Consider the following 27,465-nt stretch of genomic DNA (forward strand, 5'->3'; position numbering starts at 1 on the left):
CAAAGAAAGCGACTTTATTCAGAAATCCAGCAAACCGAGGAAATGGTGGACTATTCTCCCAACGAACCATCTCCTCTTGGCATGAAATCCAAGTTTCTTTTATGTTGGCAAAAGGGGGAAGTGGGAGGGGGCTGGAGTCAAAAGGTGGCTGACATCTGCAGACATCTGAGGGAGGCCGTGTAGGTTTTTTGTCCTTGGTCAGTTGATCTCTGTGTACAGGAATCTGGTCATGTCGATCCTGTACATCTTAAACAGAGCATAGTCCTTTCTGTACCTACTTCCTCGTCTCCTCAGGTGAGGTAGATTTCAGGTGCAAAGCAGATTTTGCAAATCTTAGCTGTCACATGCCCAGGGTAGAGCTAAGCAAGCAGATAATTCTAAGCTGTGAGATGCAGCAGCAAGGGAAATAGAAGCAATATGGAGCCGGACACGGTGTTTCTGTTACAAGGCTGGTCAGATTCTCCGGAACGTATTTCTTCACTCGCACCTGGACAGTGCGTCTGGCTGCCAGGATTCAGGGAATGGGGTCTGGATCAAACTTGATTCACATTCAGTTGCGACACTGTCGCCTAATCCCTGTTGCCATGTCCTTCAGTGGCCTCAGTGGCCACAGAGCCCTTGCTTTACCGTTTCCAGAGGAGAACTTTTCAGTAAATGTTCTGTGATTTGAGCAACAGAACAGAATCTACTTTTAATGTTCACATAGCCTTGAAGCTGGGTTTCCAGCCTGGAACACCAATAGGGGTAAAAACAGAAGGGTTGGTTTGCAGTCACCTGGCTGTTGTGTCTAGTTTCATAAATTCAGTTTCTTTCGATACCGGATAGCTTCAAAAATTTTTTGAAATGCATCGCAGAGGTAACTCACCGAACTTGAAAGGAACCCTTTCCTTTGTAGTCCTAAATGTTGCGCTCTACACATTGAAAGGTAATTTTTTTTAATGTTTATTTACTTTGAGAGAGAGAGAGAGCGAGCGAGCGCGAGAGCGCGAGAGAGCGCGAGCGCGCACACATGTGCGCTTTTGAGTAGGGGAGGGGCAGAGAGAGACGAAGCGAGAGAACCCAAACCAAGAGTCAGACCCTAAGGGGACTGAGCCACTGAGGCGCTGCAAAAGGCCTTATTTATTTAAAGAAAGGTACACAGGCGCCAGCAGCCTCCCAGACAGGTTCCCCGCCGGCCGGAGGTTCAGAACTCACACCCTCTGCCCCAGCAGGCGGGCACTTGGAGGAAGAGAGGGACAAGCCAATTTCACCCTCCTGAGGGTTGGCTGGCTATATTGAGGAAGGGGCAAGGGCTAGGCATGGGCTGGAGGGAAGGCGCGTTCCCGTGACGTCACGGATAGGGCGTGTGCTATGCAAATAGGGGAGCGCAGGGGCTGCTGTTTCGGTAACTACCGCTTAAATAGCGTATGATCTCGCGTGCTGTGGGAGCCATTCCAGGACCGTTGGTTGCAAGTGCGTGTGCTGCGTGTGGCAAAGTCTTAGGGAGGCTCGGGGGTGTGTGGACGGAAGTGACCGTGTGTAGAGAGTGTCAGGCGTGAGAGGGTGTAGTGGGGCGGAGGAGGCGGAAGTCATACTTACCTGGCAGGGGAGATACCATGATCAGGAAGGTGGTTTTCCCAGGGCGAGGCTTATCCATTGCACTCGGGATGTGCTGACCCCTGCGATTTCCCCAAATGTGGGAAACTCGACTGCATAATTTGTGGTAGTGGGGGACTGCGTTCGCGCTTTCCCCTGATTTTTCTTGGTGATAAAGACAGAAGAGTGTGTTGTTTTGCACGGTGGTGTTTTGGCTTAACCAAGCTGGTTTACGTTTTATCCGATTTTATGCATTGCTACAGTGCTTCAAGGGCTTTTTATCTTCTTGAGTTTTGCCTTTGTTTCATTTTGTGGGTTTACAGTATGGGTGTTTTTGGGTATGGAGGTTCTGTGCTGCTGCGTGTATATTCAGGTCAAAAGTGTGTTTGTTATGAACATAACATGTGTGAAGGCCCCGCAGTGAACGCGGTTCGCATGAGCGGGCGTGTTCTTTCGTAGGTGCTTTCTTTAGTGTACAGGCTTAAAGGAACTCTTTGTGGGTGGTTCGTGCTGGGTAGGCCAAGGCCACGGTGCACACACTTCCAAAAGCTAGGGAGAAACTGCCTGTACCGTGGTCCAGGTTCGTTTCCGTTCGTAACATGTTTAGGCTACGCGAGGAAGCAGCTCTGAGTTTTACACGTGTTATATTCCCTGCAAATCTGAACCGCAGTCAGACCTGAATCTTGGCCGGAAGCATTGTGATCCAACCGGAAACCTACACTAGAGAGTCTTGGGAGTCAAAGGTGACCACTTTCTCCTCTTGTGAGAGGCTGCAACTAGGCTGCCTTGCTGCGTCCTACTCTTTAAATACCTAACCTTGCCTAAGACTTCATTTTTTAAGCGTTAGTTTCCCTGTTTGGTGTCTGTCTTGCCAATTCCAAAGACACCACCCACTCATCCTTCCCACCCCAAAGCAGCTTTTTCTATTTCTGCCTTTGGTTTTCCCTTCCATCTCTTCTCTCAGGCTCTTTCTTGATACCTTTTATAGACACGAAAACACTAGCTCTCTCTCAGCCTCCAGTTTGCACCTGACACTCTTCAGTAGTGTGGCAAATTAGGAAGCTTCCTTAATAAGAGGGCAGCAAGAATTGTAAGTAACTTTTTTTTCCTTTTTTTTTTCTTTTTTTTTTTTTAGCTCTCAAGTAATTTTAGATGTTCCCTGTCTGAAAATGCAGTTGCGGTGGTATATCCAACTCCGGTTTATAAGAAAACCAACCAGGTCCAGTGTTGACAGTCGTGCGCATTTTGCCAATTCCCAGGATGTCTTCTTAACTTGCTCACTTCTGATCCACAGTTGTCCTGGCAAATAGAAACTACTTGACCAAAAGCAAACGGCAGGGCCATGGCGGGAAGAACCATCAAGCCTCCCCTGGTGGGTACCTCAGGAACAGCATTCAGAAGCTGCTGAGACCACTGGAGAGACTCGGAGCAGGAGTTGAGTTGGAGGTAGGGAGTAGAGTTGGGGAAGGGGTTGTATACAAACAAGGGCAGGTCCAAAGAAGACTAAAAAAGTACACTGGAATGCGTCTCGAGTGTTGAGGACACTGAAAGTAGAAGATGAACCTCAAAAACAGCATGCTGAGTGATAAAAAGAATACATACTTGTTGCGACCGGCGCAACAAACACCGAGATCAGGGTCCTGAGGGTAGGGGAATGTAAGAAAAAAAGAGAGAAGAGAAGACAGTTTGGGAACAGGAGGGTCCCATGGGCTGATGGCCCAAGTGACGGCTTTATTGTTGCTGTACACAATCTTTTATAATATATAAGACTCTTATGGATCAGGTCATTCTAAGAATAAACAGGTTTCACATGATCACTGCCAGCCAAAACATTTAGTTCTGTGTACCTTGTGAACTTTCTGAACGGGTCACAAGACCTTGTTGATAGATTGCTAGCAAAACACAGTTCCCGTGTTTGTTTCTATTTGACTCGGGGTAGAAAAAGGGGAGGTAACATTACTGCCAACACCCGCAGACCACAGGCTTCAGGAATTAACTTTCTCAGCCTCGACAAGGCTTTCGTATGCCCTTGAAAGTGGGGGAATGGGAGGGGGAACCACCGGGTTGGCTGAGTCAACAGGGAACCGTTGCTCGACCCGGTCTCAGCCTGGCACCGGGGCCCGGCCTCCCACACATACTCTGTGGTTCCATCCATGTCAGTGTCTAGAACAGGCAAAACTAAGCCATAGTGACAAAACTAGATCATTGATTGCCTGGGACAGGAGGTGGTGTGGGGGATCGGCTGCAAACGGGCACAAGAAGACATTTTGGAGCAATAGAAATGTTCTTTGCTCTTGAACAGGGTAGTGGTTGCCTGGGTGCACCCAACTTGTCAAAACTCATCAAACTTGAAATGGATCCATTGTATTATTTACAAATTACACCTTAAGACGTTTGGTTTTAAAAACAAATCATTCCAATTTTAGTGTCTGAAGTGCAATTAATTAGTATTAGCCTTGGAAAGTTCTTTTAGAAAACTATCACTCATGTAGTGAACAATCCCTCCATATTTGTTTTGTATCTTTTTCTTCCGTGAAATTCATGCCCTATTAAACTCAATACTTTCAAATAAAAATAGGCTCCATAAGAGCTCAGTTTTTTATACAAGAATATTTGTAAATACATCCTCCCTGTAGATTTCTCAAATATGACTCCATTAGTAATTACCTAATGCATACCAAATTATTTTTTATTTTAAGCTGTTTCAAAATTTTACATACACGTATTTTGTACATCATTTGCATTTTACCATTTGTGTAATTTTACCATGTATAGCTTTTGCAAAAAATCTAGAACAACTTAAAAATAGATTTGAAGAAAAATATGTAAAGATGTTAGAAGTAGTTAATTCCAGGTGGTGGCATAAGGATGAATGCTTATCTTCTTCTGTTTGTTTGTTTGTTTGTTTGATGCCCGAGGTGGGGCTTGATCTCAAGACCCTGAGACCAAGAGTCGCATGCTCTATGGACTAAGCCAGCCAGGCGCCCCTACTTTTCATAGTTTTAAACTTAAAAAATGAGTGTCCTGGAAGTGAAAGAACAGAATAGATATGAAAGAGGTGTGGGGTAGGTGAGAGGACAACATGAAGGGGAGGGAAAACCTGGTTCTGGCAGGAAGTGTGTTTAAGTTGGAGAGTTTGAGGGAGCACTTGTGGGCATAAGAAGGGTTTGCGGGAGGCAGTGGGGTCATAAGGATGTTCGGATAGTTTGATGCGTGTTGCATGGTTCCTCCTAGGTGTTTTTTCAAAAGAATTTATATAGACTTAAATTTCTTGTCCAGCATTTTTAGCGGTTTTTAAAAGGAGGAGGAGTATAAACCTTGTGGTTCTCAGCCTATCTTCTGGAGCCAGGATGTCTTCAGTCCAAATTCCTGCTTTCCAATCCCACTCACTGGCTGAGTGACTGGACAGGTTGCTTAATCTTTCCGGATCTCAGTTTTCTTACATGGAAAATGAGGACAGTGATATGAGGTGGGCCTGTTGAAAGGATTCAGTGGTTGACTATGCCTGGGACAGGGTATCACCAATATCCCCTCAAGATCCCCACACCTCCTCCTAACCTCTTGCCCACGGCTACGCTATATGATGTCTAAATATGTGCAGCTGTGCAGCAGCATTATATTAAAAGTGTTTTGTTCTTGGGGTGCCTGGGTGGCTCAGTCGGTTAAGTGTCTGTCTTCATTCGGGTCATGATCTTGCGGTTCTGAGTGAGCCCAGCGTCCGGCTCTGTGATGACAGCTCAGAGCCAGGAGCCTGCTCCAGATCTGTGTCTCCCTTTCTCTCTGCCCCTCACCTGCAGGCACTGTGTCTCTCTCTCAAAAATGAATAAATATTAAAGGAATTTTATTTTAAAAAAGTGTTTTTTTCTTTTGCTCTTAATTAGAAATGGTCTAGGCTAAAATGATACATTAATTAACTCAATTTAATATCATTGGAAGAACGTAAAGATAACAGTAGGTCTTAAAATTGCAAATTGACTCGACACATAATGGAGAAATGCATGTGGACTATAAAAATATAAAATACCTAAAAACCTTTACCCCAAAATATTGTAAGAATAATTAAGTCACTATGAGTTCCAGACTTCTAAGACTTACTCTCCATTTACAATCTTATAGGATCTCTTTAATGTACTGAAACACATAATTTCATATTGTATAAACTCCTTAAATACTATTGGAATTGAAGTGCGCTTATTGGGCCAGTAAACCCAATATAGGAAATTTAGGTGGCTAAGTGTCACCAGGAATTTGAAGAGAAAATAAATCCAAGACCTGTATAAACTAGAATACATTGGGGTGCCTGGGTGGCGTAGTCGGTTAAGTGTCCGACTTCAGCCAGGTCACGATCTCACGGTCCGTGAGTTCGAGCCCCGCGTCAGGCTCTGGGGTGATGGCTCAGAGCCTGGAGCCTGTTTCCAATTCTGTGTCTCCCTCTCTCTCTGCCTCTCCCCCGTTCACACTCTGTTTCTCTCTGTCCCAAAAATAAATAAACGTTGAAAAAAAAAATTTCAACTAGAATATATCTACCAATATTTTCTATATTATTGGAAAACCTGGAAGACAACATAAAACAGTTTTTAGGCCACAACTATTAAACCAGTCGGATGCACACAAAAAGTCCTCTTTAGAAATATGACATGACATAAACATGTTCTATGCCATTATATGTAAATTATTAAAATCCTTTAAAGTGTTTAAACGTATTCGAGATTCATCCTTACTATCCACTTGATGTTTTCCCCTTGTACCTGAGTGCACGGAGAGCAATTTATCTACATCTAAACAGGGCTTTTTGTTTGTCTGTTTTCCCGGGTTACAGATTCAGCAAGAAAGGAAGTAGGAGGGGTGCCTGGCTGGCTCAATCCGTAGAGCATGGGACTCTTGATGTTTAAAAAAAAAGAAAGAAAAGAAAGAGAAGGAAGGAAGGGCGGAGGCAGAGAAAGAAAAGGGTGAGGGGGACAAACCCCCATCAATAGCGTCCTTGCACGCCCCCCTTGGGTCCTGGAAATAGAAGCTCAGTCACTACCCCACTTGGGGAAGGGGCTCAACTGAATACACACCACAAATCAGGTTGCCTGTGTCTGCTTGGACTCAGAGTGGAGCCAGGACAAGCTCAAGGACAGGACGAGATGAGACCAAGCACCATTATCACAGGGCAGCCAGCTACCTGACAGTGCCAAGGCAGACAATCCTGGAAAGCTCTTGAAGACTTCCCCTTCCCCTTGAAGATTTTCCCACCCGCTCCCCCTCATCCTCCCACCACGGGGAAAGGATTCTTCACCTTCTGTTGGGCCAGGACCCGTGAAGATCCCTGCAGGGCAGGAGGATCCAGGGGGCAGCAGCTGCACTTCCCTGAAGGGTCTCTCCCTGGGTGGCGGGTTCTAGAGCTCAGGCTCACCCTAGATCCACTGCCCACCAAAGCCACCAGGAGGAGTCCGGAGGGCAGCCGGTGCTGGGGGCACGACAACCTGGACGTGTTCCTACAAGCACAGGGCACGCCTGGCCTGCCCTCTCCAGGAGAGCCGAAGAACCGCCTGCCTGCCTGAAGCTTCTCTACAGCCTGAAGGGAACAGGTGTCTGCTTCCTGAAGGAACAGGAGGGCTCTCCTCCACAGGACAAAGCCCTCCCCTGGCCCTGGAGGAAAGGTCCTGCAGAGGCTGGTTCTGCGCGACACTGCCCAAGGCAAAGGAGCAACCGCGGACCAAACAATCATCTGGAGATGACTGCACAAGTCCTGTCTGTACATGTGGAGCGAGAATGAGAAAGCAAATGTGGGGAAATGTTAACTGGTGCACCTGGGTGAGGGATATAGGATGTGACCATTCTGGCAACTGTTTGGGTATGTTTCAAAGTTTGTTTGTTTGTTTGTTTGTTTGTTTGTTTGTTTGAAAGGCGGGACAAAGTCAAGTCCCAGGTTCTCTTTAGAGGAAAACGCTTGAAGTGAGACCTTGGGTTTCTGAGGTGAATGGAAGGGAGCCGCTGGCCTGGCTTCTCATCCCAGCTCTCCTCACCCAGCCTGGCCATTACAAGGACCCGGACTCCTGACCTCCCGTATTTTAGGGGCTCAGTGCACAGCCACTTCTGCAAGCGTCCCTGGGTGCACACCAGACTTCGGGGGATGAAAAGGCAAATCCTAAGTATGGAGACAGCGCCACAAAGTCTCCTGGATTGGAATCGAACCTGAGCAGTAGCGGTGAAAAATCCAAATCCCATCCCACCGATCCGATCCCGGGGAATCCACCCACACAGGATCCCTGCTTTGGCCCCTGCAGATGAAAACCCTGAAAGTCAAGGTGACATTTCCCAGGCGGACAGAGCACAAGCGGAGGCGATTCCCAGCGGCGCGGGGCTGAATGCAGCCGCACAAGGCTCCCAGCCCTTGCCCTGCTGCTCACCACCTCTTCCAGCCTCAGCGACCCCTTGGGCCTTGACCACAAGGTGACTGGCCTGTGCCACACTCTAGTCCAGCTGGAGCCGTGTGTGTTGCAGAGCCAAGGCCGTGCTCTCTTTCTGAGCCTCGTTTGCTGATGGGTAAGGTGCGGACTCGGCTCTCAGCGGGAGGGGAGGGGCGGAGTCCCTCTACTTGGCGACTTCCGAAGTAGCTCCAGAGCTGTCCCGATGACGGCACGGGGACGGGCTCCTTTGGTGTCCCCATGGGCTCATTAGGTGGAGCCTGAAACTCCTCACCTACGCGTCTTTGGCTCGGGTCCCAGGTGCAGCTGGTTTGTGTTCTTTGCGTTCTGTCAGGCAAATAAATACACCTGTTGCGCAAGTGTGCCGCCCAGGGAAGAACGTGCTGCTTTTCAGAGCCACGGTCGCTGTGAGCCCGTGGGGCAGACGGAGGCGCCAGATGAGCAGGTCAGCGGATGCGTGGAAGTAGAGGTAACCTGAAGTGGGCCTCGTCCTGCGTGCCCTTGTTGGAGTGACTAAGTGGGTGTGGCCCGCTCTCCAAGGTGACTGGGAGCAGACACACAGCGGCCAGGCCTGGTGGTCGAGTGCTGAGAAGGCTTTCAGGTGGCGGTGGGACTCCGGCCCTCGTTCTTTTTGCGGTTTAAAGGACAATAGATGGGGGGGTTGGGGGGGGGTAGTGGTAAAAGGAAGCTGTTTCCGCCCGGTTTCGAACCGGGGACCTTTCGCGTGTGAGGCGAACGTGATAACCACTACACTACGGAAACGAGGCAGGCGGCCTGGTCTCCGGCTCTAACCCCCAAAAGGGGCAATTTGGCCCCAACTATCGCGCTCGCCGACTTGGCTTGAACCGCCCAAGGCCCTGGAAACAGCCACGACCCTGTGAGCGAGGAGCCCGCGCCCCCGAAGCGGCCCTGGCAAAGGACTCCGTGCCTCCCCACTCCCTCCTCCCCCCCCCCCCCCCAGGATGGGACCCTGGCGCCCTCAGCAGCCTGGCCTTGGGAACCGCAACGAACGCAGTGTCCGCCTGCAGTACGAGGGGCTCCAGGGCAGATGTCGGGGGCGCGCTCTTCCTCCGCCAACACTTTGGCTCTGCGACGCACCGCGACCCTCCTGGCAGTGGGGTCCTTCCGATTCCTGCCGCCGTCGCTTATTCTACCCGGCTCATTTAGTTCAATATTTTAATCACACTTTCGTCTTCTAGCAGGTTCGGTAACATAGGTTGACATCTTAGGGCATTTGTCTGTTTGAAAATGTCAAATACCCAATATAGACCAAATCATGTTTTCTGGCCTGTAGTAAATACACTTAGTCAGGCGACCAGGCCAAATATAAACCACAAGAGTTTCAGGATTTTCCAGAAGGTGGAGGACCCAGGGAAGCTCCGTGCATATTTTGTGATCACAGGATTTCTCCTCATAGGTCTTAGATTCTTTTTTAGGGGTAGTTTTATTTCAACTTTTGCAACACCCCAACTTTTTTTTTTTTTTTTTTTTTTTTTTTTTTGCGTCTTTAGTTTCCCTACTGTCCAGGTGTTACAGTGTGAATTTCAGCAGAGGCAGGGATAGTTTTCAGAGAAAAGTAATGTCTGAAACGTTTTCAGGTTTGCCTCTGTTAAAGAACAAAAATTCTACTGAGTAATTTGATCTAATGGCTTTATTAGACACCCCACCGAGGTGGTTGGCCTTTTTCAACTTTGGCCCAAACTGGAGACCAGAACAGGAATGGACCATATCATTCTCATCAGTGACTGGATGGCCAGCTCCTAGAGGAGGCAGACTTTATGGTAGCTTTAGATCAGGAAATTTAATGCCATTATTCCCTTTCTTTCCCTCCTTGATCTATCTTCCTCTTTCTCCGCCCAGTTAGAGAAGATTCATCATTTTTCTGTTTTGTGGGATTTGGGGGCCCCATCAAGACAGAAGAGAGGGAGCGGGTGCCATTTCCTCTACAGGGGTGTGAATGGCTGCAGTCAGTGAGGAAACCACAAGCTCACTCCATGCACACTCGCACCTCTCCGGGTCCTTCCAAACTCTGCCAAGGAACCTGTCGCTTCCCAGCAGGTTGAACAGGAATGTGTGGGGCTCCTGTCTCTGCTACAGGAGAGGTGCACACAGGACACAGGCCAGTAAGAGGGTGAAGTTGGGGGCAGAGCCAAAGACAAGCCACCCCTGATGAGGGAGCAAAAGGCAAACTGACAGGCTGAAAACATCTGCCCCCCTCCCTCCCATGTAGGACATGTGTGATACTCCTGGGCACTCCTGGCTGCCCAAGAACAAAGGAAAGGGGGAAATCCAATGGTTAGCTGATAGAGATCATAGTCCTGCAGGACCTAAGTCTCCATCACTCCTGCATAGAGATGGGGGGAAACAAAGGCAGAAGGAAATGGCAGATAGAACTGTTTCCTTAAACCCTGCAGCCCATTGACAAATACTTGAGGCCAACAGAGTAAGTTTCTCTAGGAACTCCCTGCTGTCTTGATGCTAATGCTTTGCTAGAGGGAAAACAACCCTAGCTTGACAATAGCCAGGCCTCCACTATCCTGTGAGTCTTTAGCATATGAAAATCTCACTGGAAACTTCCCCTGGACTTTACCTCCCCCAACCCCATAGTATATAACCAGTCTCTCCTCATGGCCTCATGGTCCCTGGGCAGCTCTTTCTGCCCATGGCTGTTGTCCCTGTGCTTCAATAAATTCGCCTTGTTGCATCAAAGACGGCTTCAAGAATTCTTTCTTGGCCATCGGCTCCGGACCCCACAAACCCCACTATCACCCAAAACCTCATCACCTCCACCGATGAGATAACAAAAGGCAAGCTGAGGGGAAAGACAAAGTGACACCCTACATACCCCACCCCCATTCCTCAAGCACTAATATCTGCCCAGGAACAAAGAAAAGACAATGGTCAACCCCTAAAGATCAAAAGATCGCAGTCATGCAGGATATGAAACTCCATTAGTGTGTCACTGTCTTTGTTACAGAGCCAGGAGATCTTGGAGGATTGGAGATTTATTTACATCAGTGGGCTCAGGGGAGACGGTCTCTCCAAAGATCTGAGCCCCGAGCATAAGCATGAGGGCAATCTATAGCCTGCTACTTCCGCGTTGGTGGCAATTTGGCAGGCGGCAAGTGGGGCAGGAAGAAGATCCCAGAAAGAGAGTCTTCGGGGCAGGGACTGGAATTCCCTATCAGTCCTGTCGGTGTTGTAGGTCGCAATCGCTTATGAACTCCGGACAGCAAAAACAGGATCAAAACAAGTTTATTGCGGCCGTGCCAGACAGGGAAATACAACAGGTCCCAAAAGTCTGGCCCCAAACAAGCTTTGGGAATGTCTTATAAAGGCTGTATTGACCAGTCGGGTTGCAAAGGGTGGCAGTTTGAAAGGGCGGGCACCAATCACACAATGTTGTAGGTCTTTAAAATATAAGGCGGGAACCAATCACACAGTCCTGAAGAATTTTAAAATATAACTTGTTGACTCTAGCTAGTTGAATGCTGAATCATATTGTTTATAATATTAGTTTTCTATCTAGTTCGAACAGAATGCGGTGCCCGAGAATGGGGAAGGGTGGTTACGCCAAGCAGGTTTATAGAAGCTCAAACAAGCAGTTAAGAGGGAGTTTTATCTCCCAGTAACTTAGCAAATGTGGTTTTAAGCAGAACTAATATTTAGGGAACAGGAGCAGCACTTCTATGAAAGCCCAAAACAAACACTGGTTCAGCATCTCATACGCTGGGGTCCTTCTAAGCTTACATAGGTCAGAGTTTACTCTTGGGCTACAGGAGGCTAGCTATGTTTGCCCTTTACAGTTGGCCGTCTTATAACATAATTTTTCCCTGTCAAGGTCAGGGTTTTTATCCCCCCATCATCTTAATGGTTTACAAGAAAAGCACAACGTTAATAATCGCCAGACCTCCAGGAACCTTACACACTCAATTTCCTGGAGCTCTAATGTCACCTTCATCTCCATAGGATAGAAAACTCTATATAATCAGTCACTCCTCACAATCTCAATGCAGCTCTTTCTGCCCATAGGTCCTGTCCCCATGTTTTAATAAAACCACCTTTTTGCACTGAAAATGTCTGAAGAATTCTTTCTTGACTGTTCGCTCTCGACCCAAGCATCAGATCACATCACCCAACCATCCTGAGACTGTCTGGAACCTAAGACCTTGAGTGAACCAAGGATCACTTGTTTAAATCGATCTCCCCACTTTTATCAAGAGCATTGTTTGACCTATTCAGAAATCAAGAAAGAGGAGGAACGTGTAGATCAACATCCATACTTGATGAATTAATTCCTGACTAATTAATTAGATGTGGAAAACACAAATTCCTGACTAACTAGATGTGGGGGTTGAGCACTACATTGGAGTCAAAAAGAACTCTCTTAAGGTTTTTTGCTCTGAGCATTGGAAGCCTGGAAACAAAGGATTCCAACTGAGATGGAAACAATGTAAGTCTCAAAATGTTTTGGGGGGAGGGGGGCGACAATCCGAGTTCTGATCAGGGCCTTGCTTAAAAGAGATCTCTGACAAGGGAGCCTCAGGCAGTCTGAGGGCAAAATACAAGCTAGCACGCTAGCACATCCCATGGGATGTGTGTGACATTCCTCAGGCACTCCTGGCTGCCCCAGGACAAAGGAAAGGAAAGAAAACAAATGGCCAGCTGATAGAGATCACAGTCATACAGGACTTGGGTCTCCATCCATTTACAAATATCTCAGTAAATTACAAGAAAAAGGCGGTCTTATCAATAGCCTAATGTCTAGAAACCTAGAGACTCAGTTTCCTGGAGCCCCAACATCGCCTCTCCACAGTGATATGGGGAACAAAGGCAGAAGGAAATGGCAGGAAACTAAGTCTCCTTATAACCTGCAGCCCATTGACTGATACTTGAGGCCAGCAGAGTAACATGTTTCCCAGGAACTCCCCACTGTCTTAATGCTAATGCTTTGCTAGAGGGAAAAACCACCTTAGCTGGACAATAGCAAGGACTCAGGTATCAGGTATCTCTGGAGTCCTCTTTATTACAGCAAAGTCCCTCTGGAGGCCTCCCTTTTGACTCTACCTTCCCTAACTCCATAGTATAAAACCAATCATTCTTCACAACGCAGCACAGCTCTTTCTGCCCACGGGTTGTCCCATGCTTTAATAAAATCACTTTTTGCACCAAAGACGTCTTCAAGAATTCTTTTTTGGTCTTCAGCTCTGGACCACCCCCCCAACACCCTAAAACCTCACCATCCTGTTGTCATTGACCCCAGGTCTCAGTGCTTAGCCCCTCCTCACCTTGGGAGCCTCCCATGCAGCCCCCTCACAGCAATCTGATCTCTCACGAATGTCTCTAGGAAAAGGCGCATCTCCAGGTCAGTTCTGAACTTGTAGTCTTAGAGGCACAAATTCCCTGTGACTTGGTCACCTGGCTGCCTAGGCGGCCATTACTTGGGGTACAGGGCACCCCATGCGTAGCCTGTGGGCTTGCCTTTTAGGAAAATTTGGAGGGTAGGACCTAAAAGGTCCATCCCTGGAAGAAAGGAAGGATAGGGAGACTGAAAACAACTAGAGTAGCATTCCAATAGAGCTATCATCAGAGGGCAGGAAAAAGAGGTCAGCAACCAATTCCCTGGTGGTCTAGTGGTTAGGATTTGGCGCTTTCACCGCCACGGCCCGGGTTCGATTCCCGGTCAGGGAATGTGTTTTCATCAAAAGCCTCAGCACACAAGACCATTCTTTGGGTGCAAAGGTGTGTGGTGGCTTACCACAAAGCTGAAATGCCAGAAGGATCTGGTGTCTCTGAAGTTGAATGATGAAGGAAGAAAAGTGAGGGTGGTCTACTCCGGTCCCTTCCCAAAGGTGTGACTGTACCCACTCAGCTCCTCTTACATGTGCCCCCTAATTTATCTTCCTCTATACACCCTGGTTTTTGTCATATCTCCTTTGCACACTTGGGGCAGGAGTGACTTTAGAGGTCATTTAAGCAGCTTGCCCAAGCTTAGACAGCCATGCAGAGATTCAAACCCAATATGCTAAGCTGCCATTTCTGACAGAATGAGTTAAGCTTCTGGTAATGGCTGCTTACTTTTTTCAGAGTAACTCTTGCAGATAGTATCTGTAAACTGGGGACAAATTATGTTTCTAAAAGATTATCTGAAGGTGCTGGGGAGACTGAACAAAAGCGAGTAGACACAAAGAACTGTACATGGTGACTTTTCCATTTTGCAAAGTTTTGGCCAAGAGCACACCTTGGTCTGCCCTACTTGGATCAGCTAAATTCCAGCACAAAACCAAACTGTCTTACTGGATTAAAGGAGCAGAGGACAATGTTTGGGTAAGCATAGCACTTGAAAAATCAAGAGGTGGGGTGGAATCCCGGGGTGGGAGGGCGGGGGGAGGGGGGAAGCCACTGAAGAGAAGTTCTAAGTTGTGTGTAAAAAATTCTGCCCACGTTTCTGGCTGACTCCTGCATAATGTGTGTCAGGCAGACTCCAAGTAGTTCAACTAAAGCTAAAGTGACGACTGAAATTTCATCTGTCATCCATTGCAAGGGAGAGAATCTACAGTTTGATATGAACCAGGCCTGCTTTTATATAAATCCAGTGCTTTTCTAATACATAACAATCTAGAATCTCTAGTGTACCATTCATGATATCCACAATACAACCCCAAATACTCTAATGAATGACACTGTTAACTACTCTACCCATACTCAAGAAAAGACAATCATAGGAGACTGACCTAGAGATCACCCAAATGTTGAAAACAGGAGGCAAGAAATAGTAAGTCACAATTATAAATAACTATCTCAAGATTGTAAAGGAAAATATAATCTTAATAAATAAAAAGTTAGAAAATATTACCAGGAAATAGAAATAGTAAATGAAGGACCAAATGTAAACTCTGAAATTGGAAAAAGTTCTCAAAAACAATCACTGGATGGATTTAACTGCATAATGGGATGACAAAAATTTAATGAATCTCAAGAGAGAGAAACAGAAATCATCCTGATGAGGTTTTGGAATGGTGGTTGGATTCTTGAGAACCTCTTTGGTGCAAAGAGGTGATTTTAGGAGGCACCGGGGTGACTTAGTTGGTTAAGGGTCAGACTTGTCAGACTTTGGCTCAGGGCATGATCTCGTGGTCTGTGGTGTGTGAGTTCAAGCCCCACGTTGTAAGGGTTAAATTGTAGCTTAGGGTTCAACTGTAGCTTAACCACTTTTTTCTGCTTCTGTAACACTTGATTGCTCCAGGGATTAAGAAATACGGGAAGAAGTGGCGCCAGATGCAGGGTCGAGAAGGTCAACCAATTGCGCCTTAATGACAGAATGTCTAGAATAAACACCCACATCCTAGAACTTGTTCCTTTATGTGGTTCCCATATGCTAAGACAATGTGGTTGGGGCTATAAAAACTATACGCTGGCTGTTCGGGACCGCACTCTGATCAAGAGTGTTGGTCCCGATCGGTTGGCCTTGCCTCTCGTTGCAATAAACTTTGCTGTGACTGTCACTGGTGCCCATAGCATTCTGTTCCAAGAGTCATGTGGATGCAACATTTGGTGCATTGGCCAGGAAACTTAAAGGTCTGAAACAGGGCCCTTTCCTCGGATTGCTCCGCTGACCCCTGGGAGGAGGCTTGGGATTGGGAGAGGTAAGGAATTCTTGGGGTGCGCCATTTGAATGACTCAAGAGGGTCTGCCGGACCAGCTATAGACGCAGAGTCAGGGCTCCTACCAGGACGCCAGTGGACCCCATTTGGGTTGATTTTTTTTTTTGTCAAAAACAATCATATTTTCAGGTGGCTGCCATGGCCTACTGGCCTAGAGATCTCGAACTTGTGTTCTCTTTGTGTCTTAATTGTTTTCTTCCTGTTGACTGTGCATCCTTGTCAGTTTTGCCTATCTTTGTCATGGGTCAAAATCAGAGTACCCCCACCCCTCTGAGTCTCATACTAACCCATTTCCAGGACTATAGGAGAGCTGCCTCCGTTTTCAGCTTCCACGCCAAGAAGCTGGTCCTTTGAACTCTCTGTGAGGTAGAATGGACCAGCTTTCAGGTCGAATGGCCTCCGCAGAGGTCCTTTGACCTGACTTTGGTATATAAGGTTCATGCTATTGTCTATTCCAGGCACGAAGACGAAGTCCCATATATTGAGGCATGGAGAACCCTCATCGAAAACCCTCCAGATTGGCTAAAACCATTCCTTCCCTCTCGCCTCCCTAAGGTACAGGCTTTGCCGCTCACTGGCCGTCCACTTGAATCTCAAAGTCCGAGTCTTGATGGGACTAAGCGGCCGTCCCCTCTACAGTCTGCACTGGAGGAGGAAGAAGAAACTTACCCCCTGCTGCCCTATAGTTCTCGCCCGGAGAATACAGGTCAGGATGCTTCAGACCAGGAGGCAAGCCTAAGTTGAGATACTCCCCTGAGCCCGTCTCACACCGGGTCAGGAACCTCCTTCCGTCCCCCTCCCGCTGCCCTACCCGTTCGGCCCAGGGCCACCCCTGCGGGGTGATGTCCGACCCTTTATGACTTATGTACCCTTTTCCACTAGCGACCTTTATAATTGGAAGCTTCAAAAGCCCCCATTCTCAGAAGAACCCCAAGCATTAACTTCTCTCCTTGAAACTATATTTGTGACCCATCAGCCAACTTGGGATGACTGCCAGCAGCTCTTGCAGGTTCTCTTCACTACTGAGGAATGGGATAAGATCCGTCACGAGGCCCGGAAATTGGTGATGGGGCCAAACAGGCAACCCACTGAGGATCCCGCCTTACTCAAGGAAGTCTTTCCTTCCTCACACCCTGAAGATTGGGACCCAAACACTCCTCATGGTAGGTGATCATTGACCCTATTTCGCCAGACTCTACCGGGAGGTCTCCAAGCGGCCGCCCACCAGCCCACAAACATGTCTAAAGTAACTAAAGTAGTTCAAGGAATTGAGGAGAGCCCCTCAGCCTTCTTAGAGAGGCTCATGGAGGCGTACCGTACCTTTACCCCTGTAGACCCTGAGGCACCTAAAACTAGACGGGCATTAAACCTGGCATTTGTCTCATAGGCAGCCTCAGACATTCGAAAGAAATTACAAAAAATTAGATGGGGTTGAAGGAAAAAATTTATCTAAACTAGTTGAAATTGCCCCAAAAGTCTTTAACAACAGGGACTCTCAGAAAGAAAGACAAACAAAAAAGATGATGAGGGTGGTAGCAGATGTCCTGGATGCCTGCAAGGGAAGGGGACCCAAAAGTACTAGAGAATTTCCGTCTGGACAAGAAAAAAAAAGACAAATAAAAGGTTAGAGCGCCACTAGGAAAAAACCAATGTGTGCATTGCAAGCAAGAGGGACATTGGAAAAAAGATTGCCCAATTTAGCCCAGTGCAAAACTCGGTCACCCCAGGCATCTATCATGGAAGTTGATTCCCACTGACAGGGCCGCAGCTCGGTGGCCCCTTCTGAGCCATTGGTTACTGTTAATATAGGGGGCCAGCCTAAGACTTTCTTGGCGGATACTGGAGCAACCTTTTCCGTTCTAAAACAAGATCCTGGCCCCACCGGGTGAGGAGCAACCTTGGTACAGGGAGCGACTGGGTCTCCAACTTGTACATGGACCACTGAACAAAAAGTGGTCCATTATGGGCTGTAAGACTGTTACGCATTCTTTCTTAATCATGCCTGAATGCCCCTACCCTGGATTACTAGATAGGGACCTACTGCATAAACTAACGGCTTCTTTGAGATTCACTAAAGGGGGTATGCATGTTAAAGTCGGCCAGGATGGCCCAACAACAGTCATGGTGACTGTGCCACTTGGGGAAGAGGGCCTGCTCACTCCAGTGCCCAATGAAAGTGTCCATACAGTCGATCCCCTCCTTAAAAGCCTCCAGGCAGACTTCCCCCAGGCATGGGCTGAGACCAATCCACCTGGGCTGGCGATTCATCAAGCTCCGATAATAGTGGAAATTAAGGCATCCGTACTTCCAGTAAGACTGAAACAATATCCTATGTCCCGGGAGGCTAGGCGGGGAATCGCCGTTCACATCAAGAGTTTGTGTGACTCGGGCATTTTGATCCCACGCAAGTCGCCGTGGAACACTCCGATTCTTCCTGTCCGGAAGCCTAACTCATCTGATTTCCGGCCAGTTCAGGACCTGAGAGCAGTAAACGCCAGGGTAATGGACATTCATCCCACTGTACCCAACCCTTATATTCTCCTTAGTTTGCTTCCCCCTTCTCAGGTGTATTATACAGTTCTGGACTTAAAAGATGCCTTTCTTTGCCATCCCACTGACCCCACAAAGCCGCCACTGTTTGCATTTGAATGGACCGATCCTGAAGAGGGAAAAGCCGGACAGCTCACCTGGACGCGACTCCTCTAGGGATTCGAAAATCCTCCTACTCTTTTTAATGAAGCCTTGCACCAGAATTTAGAACCATTTCGAATCTCCAAACCACAGGTAACTCTGTTGCAGTATGTTGATGATATCTTGCTGGCGGCCCCCCCTCTCGTTCAGAATGCCTGAGCACCACCAAGGGACTCTTAAATCTTCTACAAAAACTGGGGTACCGAGTGTCAGCCAAAAAAGCACAAATCTTGAGAGAGGAAGATGGCAGCATAGGAGGACGCTGGGCTCACTGCGTCCTGCTGATCACTTAGATTCCACCAACACCTGCCTAAATAACCCAGAAAACCACCAGAAGACTAGCAGAACGGATTCTCTGGAGCCAAGCGAGGACGAGAGGCCCACGGAAGAGGGTAGGAGGGGCGGAGAGGTGGTGCACACTACACGGACTGGTGGGAGGGAGCCGGGGTGGAGGGGCAGCCCACCGGCCAAGCAGAGCCCCGGAGTCTGGCTTGCAAAAGCGGAGGGGCTGGATGGAGTGTGTTCTGACAGCAAGCGGGACTTAACATCTGGAAGGTTATAAATTAACAGCTCTGCTCGGAGAGTGGGAGGGCTGGAGGACAACGACAATGGGAGGGAGAGTTGTTGAGCCCCTGATGACAGAGCTCAGCTTGGCGGGGAACAAAGGCGCTCGCCAGCGCCATCTCCCTCGCCCATCCCCCAGCCCAAATCCCAAAGGGAACCAGTTCCTGTCAGGAAACTTCCTTGCACCACACAAACACCCAATGCTGTGCTTCTGCGGATCCATCCCTCCAGAGGCGGGTCTGACTCCCTCTCAGTGCCGCAGGGCCCCTCCCAAAGCGGATCTCTGAAGGAAAAGCGAGCTGAGCCTGCCCCTCCTACGACTGTGCACCTTGCCGATCCACCCCAGCTAATACGCCAGATCCCCAGCACCACAAGCCTGGCAGTGTGCAAGTAGCCCAGATGGGCCATGCCACCCCACAGTGAATCCTGCCCCTAGGAGAGGGGAAGAAAAGGCACACACCAGTCTGACTGTGGCCCCAGCGGTGGGGTGGGGGCAGACATCAGGTCTGACTGCCGCCCCGCCCACCAACGTAAGTTATTCAAGACAGCACAGGGGAAGTGCCCCGAAGTCCCACACCACTCCAGGGACTATCCAAAATGACGAAACAGAAGAATTCCCCTCAAAAGAATCTCCAGGAAATAGCGACAGCTAACGAACTGATCAAAAACGATTTAAACAATAAAACAGAAAGTGAATTTAGGATAATAGTCATAAAATTAGTCACTGGGCTTGAAAACAGTATAAAGGACAGCAGAGAATCTATTGCTACAGAGATCAAGGGACTAAGGAACAGCCAGGAGGAGCTAAGAAATGCTATCAATGAGCTGCAAAATAAAATGGAGACAACTATGGCTCGCATTGAAGAGGCAGAGGAGAGAATAGGTGAACTAGAAGATAAAATTATGGAAAAAGAAGAAACTGAGAAAAAGAGAGATAAAAAAATCCAGGAGTATGAGGGGAAAATTAGAGAACTAAGTGATGCACTAAAGAGAAATAATCTACGCATAGTTGGTATTCCAGAGGAGGAAGAGAGAGGGAAAGGTGCTGAAGGTGTACTTGAAGAAATAATAGCTGAGAACTTCCCGGATCTGGGGAAGGAAAAAGGCATTGAAATCCAAGAGGCACAGAGAACTCCCTTCAAAGGTACTTGAATCAATCGTCTGTACAACGTATCATAGTGAAACTGGTAAAATACAGGATAAAGAGAAAATTCTGAAAGCAGCTAGGGATTAAATATGCTCTAACATATAAAGGGAGACTGATAAGACTCGTGACGGATCTCTGTACTGAAACTTGGCAGGCCAGAAAGGAATGGCAGGAAATCTTCAATGTGATGAAGAGAAAAAATATGCAGCCGAGAATCCTTTATCCAGCAAATCTGTCATTTAGAATAGAAGGAGAGATAAAGGTCTTCCCAAACAAACAAAAACTGGAATTTGTCACCACTAAACCAGCCCTACAAGAGATCCTAACGGGGATCCTGTGAGACAAAGTACCAGAGACATCGCTACAAGCATGAAACCTATGGACATCACAATGACTCTAAACCCATATCTTTCTATAATAACACTGAATGTAAATGGACTAAATGCGCCAACCAAAAGACATAGGGTATCAGAATGGATAAAAAAAACAAGACCCATCTATTTGCTGTCTACAAGAGACTCATTTTAGACCTGAAGACACCTTCAGATTGAGAGCGAGGGGATGGAGAACTATTTGTCATGCCACTGGAAGTCAAAAGAAAGCTGGAGTAGCCATACTTATATCCGACAAACTAGACTTTAAATTAAAGGCTGTAACAAGAGACGAAGAAGGGTATTATACAATAATCACAGGGTCTATCCATCAGGAAGAGCTAATAATTATAAATGTCTATGCGCCGAATACAGGAGCCCCCAAATATATAAAACAATTACTCACAAACATAAGCAGCCTTATTGATAAGAATGTAGTAGTTGCAGGGGACTTTAATACCCCACTTACAACAATGGATAGATCATCTAGACACACGGTCAATAAAGAAACAAGGGCCCTGAATGATACATTGGATCAGATGGACTTGACAGATACATTTAGAACTCTGCATCCCAAAGCAACAGAATATACTTTCTTCTTGAGTACACATGGAACATTCTCCAAGATAGATCACATACTGGGTCACAAAACAGCCCTTCATAAGTATACAAGAATTGAGATCATACCATGCATACTTTCAGACCACAATGCTATGAAGCTTGAAATCAACCACAGGAAAAAGTCTGGAAAACCTCCAAAAGCAGGGAGGTTAAAGAACACCCTACTAAAGAATGAATGGGTCAACCAGGCAAGTAGAGAAGAAATTAAAAAATATATGGAAACAAATGAAAATGAAAATACAACAATCCAAACGCTTTGGGACGCAGCGAAGGCAGTCCTGAGAGGAAAATACATTGCAATCCAGGCCTATCTCAAGAAACAAGAAAAATCCCAAATACAAAATCTAATAGCACACCTAAAGGAAATAGAAGCAGAACAGCAAAGACAGCCTAAACCCAGCAGAAGAAGAGAAATAATAAAGATCAGAGCATAAATAAACAATATAGAATCTAAAAAAACTGTAGAGCAGATCAACGAAACCAAGAGTTGGTTATTTGAAAAAATAAACAAAATTGATAAACCTCTAGCCAGGCTTCTCAAAAAGAAAAGGGAGATGACCCAAATAGATAAAATCATGAATGAAAATGGAATTATTACAACCAATCCCTCAGAGATACAAGCAATTATCAGGGAATTCTATGAAAAATTATATGCCAACAAACTGGAAAACCGGGAAGAAATGGACAAATTCCTAAATACCCACACACTTCCAAAACTCAATCAGGAGGAAATAGAAAGCTTGAACAGACCCATAACCAGCGAAGAAATTGAACCAGTCATCAAAACTCTCCCAACAAATAAGAGTCCAGGACCAGGTGGCTTCCCAAGGGAGTTCTACCAGACGTTTAAAGCAGAGATAATACCTATCCTTCTCAAGCTATTCCAAAAGACAGAGAGGGGAGGGAAACTTCCAGACTCATTCTATGAAGCCAGTATTACTTTGATTCCTAAACCAGACAGAGACCCAGTAAAAAAAGAGAACTACAGGCCAATATCCCTGATGAATATAGATGCAAAAATTCTCAATAAGATACTAGCAAATCGAATTCAACAGCATATAAAAAGAATTATTCACCATGATCAAGTGGGATTCATTCCTGTGATGCAGGGCTGGTTCAACATTCGCAAATCAATCAACGTGATACATCACATTAATAAAAGAAAAGATAACCATATGATCCTGTCAATCGATGCAGAAAAGGCCTTTGACAAAATTCAGCAACTTTCTTAATAAAAACCCTCGAGAAAGTTGGGATAGAAGGAACATACTTGAACATCATAAAAGCCATTTATGAAAAGCCCACAGCTAACATCATCCTCAATGGGGAAAAACTGAGAGCTTTTTCCCTGAGATCAGGAACACGACAGGGATGTCCACTCTCACTGCTGTTGTTTAACATAGTGTTGGAAGTTCTAGCATCAGCAATCAGACAACAAAAGGAAATCAAAGGCATCAAAATTGGCAAAGATGAAGTCAAGCTTTCACTTTTTTCAGATGACATGATATTATACATCGAAAATCCGATAGACTCCATCAGAAGTCTGCTAGAACTGATAACATGAATTTAGCAAAGTTGCAGGATACAAAATCAATGTACAGAAATCACTTGCATTCTTATAGACTAATAATGAAGCAACAGAAAGACAAATAAAGAAACTGATCCCATTCACAATTGCACCAAGAAGCATAAAATACCTAGGAATAAATCTAACCAAAGATGTAAAAGATCTGTATGCTGAAAAGTATAGAAAGCTTATGAAGGAAATTGAAGAAGATATAAAGAAATGGAAAAACATTCCGTGCTCATGGATTGGAAGAATAAATATTGTCAAAATGTCAATACTATCCAAAGCTATCTACATATTCAATGCAATCCCAATCAAAATTGCACCAGCATTCTTCTCGAAGCTAGAACAAACAATCCTAAAATTCATATGGAACCAAAGGCCTTGAATAGCCAAAGTAATTTTGAAAAAGAAGACCAAAGCAGGAGGCATCACAATCCCAGACTTTAGCCTCTACTACAAAGCTATAATCATCAAGACAGCATGGTATTGGCACAAAAACAGACACATAGACCAATGGAATAGAATAGAAACCCCAGAACTAGACCCACAAACATAAGGCCAACTAATCTTTGACAAAGCAGGAAAGAACATCCAATGGAAAAAAGACAGTCTCTTTAACAAATGGTGCTGGGAGAACTGGACAGCAACATGCAGAAGATTGAAACTAGACCACTTTCTCACACCATTCACAAAAATAAACTCAAAATGGATAAAGGACCTGAATGTGAGACAGGAAACCATCAAAACCCTAGAGGAGAAAGCAGGAAAAGACCTCTCTGACCTCAGCCGTAGCAATTTCTTACTTGACACATCCCCAAAGGCAAGGGACTTAAAAGCAAAAATGAACTACTGGGACCTTATGAAGACAAAAAGCTTCTGCACAGCAAAGGAAACAATCAACAAAACTAAAAGGCAACCAACGGAATGGGAAAAGATATTTGCAAATGACATATCGGACAAAGGGCTAGTACCCAAAATCTATAAAGAGCTCACCAAACTCCACACCCAAAAAAACAAATAACCCAGTGAAGAAATGGACAGAAAACATGAATAGACACTTCTCTAAAGAAGACATCCAGATGGCCAACAGGCATATGAAAAGATGCTCAACGTCGCTCCTCATCAGGGAAATACAAATCAAAACCACACTCAGGTATCACCTCACGCCAGTCAGAGTGGCCAAAATGAACAAATCAGGAGACTATAGATGCTGGAGGGGATGTGGAGAAATGGGAACCCTCTTGCACTGTTGGTGGGAAGGCAAACTGATACAGCCGCTCTGGAAAGCAGTGTAGAGGTTCCCCCCAAAATTAAAAATAGACCTACCCTATGACCCAGCCGTAGCACTGCTAGGAATTTACCCAAGGGATACAAGAGTACTGATGCATAGGGGCACTTGTACCCCAATGTTTATAGCAATGTATATAGCCAAATTATGGAAAGAGCCTAAATGTCCATCAACTGATGAATGGATAAAGAAATTGTGGTTTATATACACAATGGAGTACTACGTGGCAATGAGAAAGAATGAAATATGGCCCTTTGTAGCAATGTGGATGGAACTGGCAAGTGTGATGCTAAGTGAAATAAGCCATACAGAGAAAGACAGATACCATATGTTTTCACTCTTATGTGGATCCTGAGAAACTTAACAGAAACCCATGGAGGAGAGGAAGGAAAAAAAAAAAGAGGTTAGAGTGGGAGAGAGCCAAAGCATAAGAGACTCTTAAAAACTGAGAACTGAGGGTTGATGGGGGGGTGGGAGGGAGGGGAGGGTGGGGAGGAGGGCACCTTTTGGGATGAGCACTGGGTGTTGTATGGAAACCAATTTGACAATAAACTTCATATATTGAAAAAATAAAGCTGAAATTCTAGACCTTCTAGCAGCCATCAGGGAGCCTGCGAGACTCAGGATCATTCACTGCCCAGGACATCAAAAAGGCGACTCCCTAGAGGCAGTCAGAAACCGCCTTGCTGAGGTGGCAGCCCGAGAAGCTGCCCTAACTAAAAAGTAAACGTTCTTTGGTGCTACCGATCTTAATAGAGCCCTTGCTTCTGCCAGAGCCCAGTTACACTCGTAAAGATTTAGAGTGGGTTTCAAGAAAAGGGGGAAGTATGATACCGGGACAAAAGTGGGTTCAGGATCCTGAAGTTACCTTACAAATTGTAACTTAACCAAATTGTGCCTTGAGACGGGGGAAAATTGGGTTGATGTTCTGCCTTTTGCCCTTTTGCGAGCATGTTGTACTCCATTTGTCAAGGGATTTTCCCCTTAGGAAATTTTATTTGGCAGACCTCCACCTATCCTACTGACGCTAGGAGACGACGTAAAGGAACAGCTGGAACAGGACCACTTGCTGGCTTCATTCATGGCCCTGCAACATGTACAAAAGGAAATAACCGGGGACTTAAAAGAAGCCTTCGCTCATCCTCCTGTTCTTCCCCACCCCTTTCAACCAGGAGACTTAGTCTGGGTCAAGAGGCATGAGCTTAAAACCCTGGAGCCCCGCTGGAAAGGACCACACACCATGATCCTGACTACACCCACGGCCGTGAAGATAGACGGTGTCCGAACCTGGATTCTTCACTCTCAGGTTAAGAAAACTGTGTGAGGGCAGGAACACCCCAGGCTGATATGGAACCAGAGAACAAACAGCAATGGAAGGTCCAAAGGCACCCAGAGGATCCTTTAAAGATAAGACTAATGCGGGCATAATAATAATTGCCTGGGTTTGTTTAATGATAAGCTTGGGAAACTGTATGGGATTGCACCCCCTATCTTTTTGGCCATACTGATGGCAACTCAGGGACACAGTCACGGGAAAGGTAGTAGCGTCTAATACCTCCTCCACTATGCCCTGTTTTTTGTTTGACTTATGTGACCTAGTGGGTGAATCATAGGGAACTTTAATTACTAATTATAAACAGCCAATGGGTTTTGTTCCTCCAGTCCCAGAAAACCCCTATATGACTACTTATGGATGTGGACACAGGGATCAAGAACAAAAATTGGCCAGTATAACAGGGATGTACGGCTGCCCAGCAGGTAAAAAAGATGAATGTGAAGGAGAAGGTCAGTACCACTGTGCCAAGTGGGGTTGTGAGACGCTAGCCCCCTGGCTAGCAGGACAGGGCCTTGACCCCCTAATTACTCTCCTTAGAATCCCGAAACCCCAATGTGAGATCCCAGGAACCTGTAACCCAACAAAAAGTATGTTTAAAAAAGGTTTCTAGTTCCAGTACTTTCCCCTCCTTTTGGGACACCGGACACACTTGGGGTCTCCAGATGTACACTTCAGGAGTTGATAAGGGCACTTCCTTTACTATACAGACGGTTAAGAGAAGAACTCCACCCAATCCAATAAGGCCAAACAAGGACATGATTTTATCCCCCCCCCGCTCCTTCTGACTGTCCCTTCCCAACCTACCCTGCAATCGGGTGCCCCCACAAAGTCAGAATTACCGACTACAAGTCATCACCAAAACCCATTCTCCCCTGAGACACATTGGTTAGATGTAGTAAATTCTATGTATGCCTGGCTGAATTCATCTCACACCGAGATTGTACAAGATTGTTGGCTGTGTTTAAACCCTAAACCCTCATATTATGTGGGAATGGCTACAAATGCTAGCATTGGACAAGACATAGAAAAACATGTCATAAAATTGCAAAATCCAAGCATGTCATTGTGCCCTTGGGGTTCGCGACCAATTTTAACGCTAGGAGACCTCCAAAGGCAGGGTTGGTGCATAGTGTCCCAAGAATATAATTGGCAGACCTCCCCTTACAAAAACTCTTGTGCAGAAGTGTACATTCCAAGTAGTTCAGATACCGATAGCGCCCAAGATATAGCATACTGAGCCCCTACTGGAGCCTGGTTTGCTTGCTCATCAGGAATTATCCCCTGCATTGCAGCTGCGTACTTTGGAGTCAGAACCCGAGAGATTTGTATCCTAGTTCATATTCTCCTGCAAATATACCTGTAGAGCGGAGAGGCAGGGAGAGAACATTTACTTCTATTAGAAGGACAATCCAGGACAAAAAGGGCAGCCCCAATCCTTATTCCACTTCTGGTGGGACTAGGAATTGCGGGATCCACAGCTGTTAGAACTGCTGGACTCATCGTAGGAGACCAAAATTTCAAAACCTTGAGCAAGCAAGTAGACCTAGACCTAGGCTACTTGGAAACTTCAATCTCTCGGCTAGAACAACAGGTAGATTCTTTAGCCGAGGTTATATTGCAGAACAGAAGAGGACTTGATTTACTCTTTATGAAGGAGGGAGGCCTTTGCATGGCCCTCGGGGAAACATGCTGTTTTTATGCCAATAATTCTGGAGTAATCCGAGACACTCTCAGCCTGGTCAGAGATAACCTTAGAGCTAGAGAACAGGACAGACAGGCCAAGAATAATTGGTACCAAAGCTTGTTCTCTTGGTCCCCCTGGCTCATATTGTTGCTCACCGCCATAGCTGGGCCGCTGCTATTGTTACTTCTTGGGTTACCTATCGGCCAGTGCATTATCAATTGGGTAGTACAGTATGTCAACAGACGAGTTGGTGAAGTAAAAATTATGATGATTAGATCCAATTATGTCCCCTTAGTCCCTAATAATGAATCAAGGGATTGATTCATTAACAAGACAAAGGGGCCTTAATGACAGAATGTCTAGAATAAACACCCACATCCTGGAACTTGTTCCTTTATGTTGTTCCCATATGCTAAGACAATGTGGTTGGGGCTATAAAAACTCTATATGCTGGCTGTTTGGGGCCGCACTCTGATCAAGAGTGTTGGTCCCGATCGGTCAGCCTTGCCTCTCATTGCAATAAACTTTGCTGTGACTGTCA

The 27,465-nt window shown here is 46.3% G+C and overlaps 2 long non-coding RNA genes and 3 other non-coding genes across 9 annotated transcripts; 4 read left to right on the forward strand and 1 right to left on the reverse strand.

Moving 5' to 3' along the window:
* The first annotated feature begins 1,570 nt into the window (after positions 1 to 1,570).
* On the forward strand, positions 1,571 to 1,734 carry LOC111562186. Its single transcript, XR_002745228.2, has one exon. It is a non-coding gene; the product is annotated as a U1 spliceosomal RNA (small nuclear RNA).
* Positions 1,586 to 27,465, forward strand: LOC123379045. Of its 5 annotated transcripts, none has more exons than XR_006582995.1 (5): positions 1,586 to 2,665; positions 2,870 to 3,021; positions 16,208 to 16,358; positions 16,629 to 16,815; positions 24,910 to 27,465. It is a non-coding gene; the product is annotated as an uncharacterized LOC123379045 (long non-coding RNA). The 5 variants fall into 5 exon arrangements; XR_006582994.1 differs by having other exon boundaries at positions 1,586 to 2,318; positions 2,711 to 3,021; XR_006582997.1 differs by having other exon boundaries at positions 1,586 to 2,318; positions 2,711 to 3,021; positions 25,077 to 27,465.
* Positions 6,893 to 8,364, forward strand: LOC109496870. Its single transcript, XR_006583008.1, has 2 exons — positions 6,893 to 8,106; positions 8,323 to 8,364. It is a non-coding gene; the product is annotated as an uncharacterized LOC109496870 (long non-coding RNA).
* On the reverse strand, positions 8,678 to 8,750 carry TRNAV-CAC. Its single transcript has one exon. It is a non-coding gene; the product is annotated as a tRNA-Val (tRNA).
* TRNAE-UUC lies at positions 13,608 to 13,679 on the forward strand. The gene has a single exon. It is a non-coding gene; the product is annotated as a tRNA-Glu (tRNA).

Source organism: Felis catus, chromosome C1 (assembly GCF_018350175.1).
Source record: "Felis catus isolate Fca126 chromosome C1, F.catus_Fca126_mat1.0, whole genome shotgun sequence".
Classification (NCBI taxonomy): domain Eukaryota; kingdom Metazoa; phylum Chordata; class Mammalia; order Carnivora; family Felidae; genus Felis; species Felis catus.